A 6460-nucleotide genomic window follows, 5' to 3' on the forward strand; every position below is an offset into this window, starting at 1 on the left:
TGTGATCTCCTTTAACCTTGCTGTTATCAAGTGGTATTGTAAGCCTTTATGACATTGTGATAGTCGATCAACCATGAATGGTTGAACAATTGAACTAACGCCACCATGATATTGAGCTAAGATTATCTTTATTGACTTTTTGTTTTGTGGGTTGTTATCATTTCTCATCGAGCATTCGCATATATTATAATTGTATTTGGTGTTATGAAATAGTGTGGCAATGCTTTGGAAAGAATAATGAGAAATAAGGGACAAGTTGTAACACCTCAAACTTTCGAAAAGCGTAAAGTGGGTAAATGGGCAGGTCGCCAGGCCTAAAACAAATCATGAAGGGAGGTCATTTAAAGCACCACTGGCCGTTTAAGGACAATGGTTGGTTGTTTAGGGAAACATGATTTGTGGCCTCCTTTGTACGGTTCCCTATACGGACTGTGTAGACCTATACGATTCGTTTAAGGCTTTAGGTCACCCGTCATCTTTTAAGATTGGGTCATGTTGGTATTTTTCCTATGTGTTTGGTACCTAAGATATGACATTTCAACCCCTATTTCAAGACCTATATAAGTTATTTAAGTCCTAAAACTCATCATTTTAAATCATTCATCTAATTCCTAAATTTCCCTCCAAGTTCATCCCCAAAATCTTCTCTAAAGGTAAGGAAGAAGAAGCTAAGTTTCACTTCAAAATTTCAAATTCATCGTAGCTTTTGGGCATTGATAACTAAGGTATGTTAGTATTCACCTATGAAGTCCTTTCCTCAATAGGTTCCTAAAATCTTCAAGTTTTACAAGTTAGATTCTCAATTGAAAGTTAGGATTTTATTCAATCTTCATGGTTCTTTTTAATTATAATTCAATTGATTGTTTTCTATCTTTTAATGCATGAACTGAAGTAATTACATGTTTTTGAGTTGAACTCATATTATCCCATGCATTATCCATTATCTTTAGACTATGAATACATGTTGAAGCTTAAGAACTATGAAATATGAATTTATGAAGATATGCATGGTTTTATGAAGTTGATTTAAATGATTTGAGGATTCTTTGAGAGAAAAGTATCAATGTTGTTGTTGTTGTTACGAAAGGTTTTCTTACACACTACTATGATCATGATTGTGAAAGGATTTCTCACATAAAGGATTCATAAAGTTGAAAGTTTTTCTAACCTAAGTTGAATCAAGTTTAGGAGCTATTCTAAATGCACTCTAGCTTGAATTGGTTTCGTAATTTTACCTTTCAATGGATGATAATATGACTATGACTAATGACTATTTCGTGAGATTTTACTTTGCACCGAGTGGACTAGTGGCGATTACCCATGTCCCATAAACTATGTGCCACTATAGGATGTTGTCTCGGATAGACATAAGATAGTGGATTCACTTTAGCTCAAACTCATGGTTCTTACCTTTGCAAGTAAGGAAATCTCTTTTTGGTGTGGGATAGACATCAGATTCCATGTTATAGCTCACATGTTCTATGTCGGTTACATGGTAAACTTCCAATAATAATGAACTAAGGTTAATTTAAAGTATCTCACAATTGTTTCCAAGTTGTTAAGCTTCCATTGACCATGATGATGACTTATGTTTTATAACCTCTTATCTTATGATTTAACTTGGTCATTAAATTTCATGTAAAGTCTTTTTTAGCATGATTTCATAACTCTTATGCATTGTGATCATACTTGGTACATTCCATGTACTAATGCATACATGTGCCGATATTGTTTTATTAATGTAGGGTCTGATGCTCCTATCTCTCACACTCGTGGCTAGTTGATCTTTTGGCACTCATGGATTGGTGAGTCCTCATGTTTCGAGGACCGGGACTCTTTTATTGCTTTCTTCATTTTAGTTTCAGCCTTTATATATTATGTATGGTTTACGTCCCAATCACATCTCTTTTGATGTAATAGATGTCTTGTTGAAAATATGTTAGACTTCCGCTTTGTCAAACTCTTTTATGATATAAGACTATGACTTGGAAATATTTATTTCTATTATCTTGTATGATGTGTGCTAAGTGGCTTTTGTAGGGCGGCCTCTCAGGGTTCTATACGTCATGTTACACCTATAGTATACTTTGGGACGTGAAAAAATTGGTATTCAAAGCAAAAGGTTTAGAAAGATCCTAGGATGTCTCACAAGACACGTCAAGTAGAGTCATCTTCATGAGTGTGAAGTGTGCAATATTTATGAATAAAAGGCTAAAAATGTTTAGGAAATTCCACTTCTTTCATTATTCTACAGTCGTGCGATAGAGTGTAACTCTATATGTATCTCTCCTAATCATTGTTTGATGCTTTTTGGGATGTGGCCCCTTGAAGAGCATACGTCAGAAGGAATGCGAGGAGAATGTGGAATAAGAAGCTCCTTAAGTTTAGGCCGACCCTTTGGCCAAGGAAGTGACTCATGTCGAATTCTGAGCTGCTTTTCAAGTGTTGGGTAATGCTATGACGACTCAAGCCAATAGGGAGAATGTGATCCCCATGAACCAAAATGTGCGTGTTATGGCAACTAGAGTGAGGGACTTCATTAGAATGAATCCTTCAGAGTTTCATGGTTCCAAGGTTGAGAAAGATCCTCAATAGTTCATTGATGAGGTGTATTAGGTTTTGATGATCATGGGAGTGATGTCGGTGGAAAAGGCATAAATTACCACTTATCAACTCAAGGGTATTGATCAAGTTTGGTTTGAACAATGGAAGGGAGAAAGGGCGGTTGCGGTTACTCTTGATTGGGAAAATCTTAATGTTTCTTTCCTTGATAGGTTCTTTCCCCTTGAGAATAGGGAGGCAAAGGCACTTGAATTTTTCATCAACCTTTGAAAAGGAAATATGAGTGTGGAAAAATATGCTTTGAAATTCAAACAATTGTCAAAATATTCTCCTTCAATGGTTGCCAACTCTAGGGCAAGGATTAGTAAGTTTTTTTCGGGTGTGTCCGAAAAGATGGTTAAGGAATGTCATTGTCACGTCTCGAGGCTACACATTGGATGTGGCCGGCACTTCAGAACCATTGTTGGTCCCTAAGCAAACCCTTGTCATGGATGAATACTTAGCGGAAGACTTCTCAAGCAATATGTGGCTTAATAAGAAAACAAACGTGTAAAATCAAAGTACTCAATTCATAATATTTGGAAATACTCAATGCAATATTAATTGTTTGTACAACATCTCAACGGAAAGTAAATAATGAGAGACTCCTCAACTCTATCTACCTATGAAGCCTCTATTATTCAAGATGGATGTCAGGACAAGACCCACAACATCTCAAGACAACTAACTAGAAAATAAATGTGAAGTCCTCCGAATTGCAAGGAGACTCACATAAGCTATTTGAAGTGCAAAATGTTCTCAACGAAGCGCCTATTGATGCTCCTGAACACCTATATCTGCATAATAAAAAGATGCAGGTCGAATGACATAAGTACATTGAATTTACAAGTTTGTAAAGTTGAATGAATAAATAACTTAACTAATAAAGCTCGAAGAATACTCACCACAACTCAACTTAATACATATCAATAATAAGAGATGAAATATTTAAAGCTTCATAAATAAAAGAATCAAACTCAATGCTTGATATAAAAGTAAAATAAATTACTCATTACTCTTATTTGGGAGATTCTGTAACCGATAACCATCACTATGATCTATGTGATAATACACTGTCTCGCCCACACAGCCAGAACTGTCCTATACCTTGCAGGAGTATATAACACCTCAACTAAGTGAATCCACTAAACCTCTACTTAAAAGCAATAAGGAGTCATCTAAAAAGTATGATCCTTTACCCATGTTGGTTATATGGTTTATGAGGAATGTAAGTTGTATGAACTCATCTCCATATCGATGCTCGATACTACTTCCAATAAATATATAATCATGCACAAATAAATAAAACATACTCTTTCTCAATTTGAGGTAATTGCTCAAAAATATCCTCTTAAAAGAGGTAACCGCTCTAAATAACTTTGAACTCATTACTCATTTAGAAATAAAAGTTTCTCTTTTCTCAATGTAAAAATGATAAATTTGGGAATCAATAAATCCCTTAAACTTTACTCAAAATGTCTCTTTAAACTTCTCTTAAAACTCCTCTTTACTTCCACAAAAAATCAATTTAAGATAATTGTTCGGTTAAAAAGATTCCCAACAATAACTCAATGAATACTCAACTAATAGGGTTCATTCTGAAAAATAGACATGAACAATCAACTCAAAAATCTCAATGCATAATATATAGCAACTTAAAAATTAGGAATAACAACTCATAATTCAAAAAATAAACTCATCTAAAAAATACTCAAATACAAGGATAAAACCCTAGATTACTCTTTTACTGAATTGAGGTAGATGTAGGGAATGTGGAAAAATTATTCAAACACTATGAATAGCCTTACATACCTGGGAAGAACAAAGTTATTGGAAAAACCGATGAAATTCAACGAACACTAGAAAACCCTTGCTTTTTCATCTTGAATCATTGCTCTTAGTCTTTTAAATGTTAAAGAACGTAAAAGAATATTATAGAAATGTTTAGACCCTTGATTAGGTGAAAAATGGTTTTGGTTTAGGATTAGAATGGGTGGGAAAATACTAAACTAACCTTCTTAAAAACTGTCCAAAAATCTTCTACCGGTCCATCTATGATTTATGATTTGATATACGGACCGTAGATCCCATCTGTGGAATTTATATTTAATTTGAAGGATCGAAATTTTATTTTATAGGTCCAATTTATGACTCGTAGAAGTTTCTATGGACCGTATATCCAATGCATAGACTTTATAAAAATTTCGAGCTCAAAAGTCCATTCTATGTGTGCAAACTACATCCCGTAGAAGTTCCTATTGCCTGTAGAATGGATTCGTAGGAATTGAACCCCAAAATTCAAAGTCTCTTAAGTTTTTGATGAATTGATAGTATGGTTCATAGTTCAATCTACGACCCGTAGAATAGATTCATAGTTCACAAACTTAGAAAACTTGGATATGGCAGTCTCTAGTAAAACGATCATAACATTTTACTCCAAAAACAAAATGAGGTAAACTTGGTGGCGTTGGAAAGAGGACTCAAATACCTTTAATTTGGTACATTATGAGACACCTAATTCATTATGTTCTGCTAGATATGATCTTTTTAAGTTGACCTTCATAGAATCTTATGTCAAAACTTAATCGGAAGGAAGCTTTGAACTTAACATTGTGCTAAGGTATTCTAGTTACCTTACTCCATATTCAAATCCATTCTTCCACTAAATAATTGACTTTAAAACCTAAGAAAATTTAATAATCACGTGATAAAACCTTACACGCAAATGAAGAATAGTTCAGGCCTTGGCTTTGAAATTTTTGGGGTGTTGCAATATCTCCCTTTTGGAATCATTCATCCTCAAATGATGGCTGAACTTTGCATGGAAAGGGTAGGAAAATGTTTAACAAACCAATTTTATGCAAAATGCACATAAAACTCATGAACTCAAAACACTGAAGGAAGGACAAATTGAATGAGTACTTTAAGAAGAGTTAATACCTTGTACTGGAAATAAGTCGGAGGAAAGAGATGATGGTATATCTTCTTCATATCTTCCTTGGCCTCCAATGTATCCTCCTCAACATATTGATTTCTCCACGAGACTTTGATTAATGCAATTTATTTGGTTCTCAACTTGCGAACCTGACAATCAAGGATATGAACGGGAATCTCCTTATATGAAAGGTTTTCCTTGATACCAATATTCTCGATAGGCACAATAAGTGAAGGATCACCCAAACACTTCTTTAGCATAGAGATATGAAATACTGGATGGACTGTTGCTAACTCTGTTGGTAGCTCCAACTCATAAGCTACATAACCAATCCTATTTAATATCCTTTAAGGACCAATATATCGAGGACTGAGCTTCCCTTTCTTGACCTCATAACCCTTCATGGGTGAAACTTTCAAATAGACACAATCATTAACCTCAAACTCCAAATCTCTTCTCATAACATATATATAGGATTTCTAGCAACTTTGCTCTGTTTTCAACCTCTCTTGGATTATTTTCACCGTCTCTACGGATTGATGAACTAAGTCTGGTCCTATCAACTCAGCTTCACTGACTTCAAACCATCTAATAGAAGATATACACATTCGTCCATAAAGGGCCTTATAAGGAGCCATCTGAATAATGGAGTGATAGTTTATATTGTACGCAAACTTTATAAGAGGCAAGTGGTCAGCCCAATTCCCTTTGACATCCAACACATATTCTCTCAACATATCCTCTAAGGTCTGAATAGTGTGCTCTACTAGACCAACTATCTGAAGATGAAATACAATACTAAGGCTTACCTTCAAACCCAAACCTTTCTGAAATGACTTCCAAAACTAAATGATAAATTTTGCACCCCTATATGAAATGATAGACAACGGGGCTCCATGATGTCAGACTATATCACATATTTAT

This window comes from Solanum tuberosum, unplaced genomic scaffold (assembly GCF_000226075.1).
Source record: "Solanum tuberosum cultivar DM 1-3 516 R44 unplaced genomic scaffold, SolTub_3.0 scf00447, whole genome shotgun sequence".
NCBI classification, from domain to species: domain Eukaryota; kingdom Viridiplantae; phylum Streptophyta; class Magnoliopsida; order Solanales; family Solanaceae; genus Solanum; species Solanum tuberosum.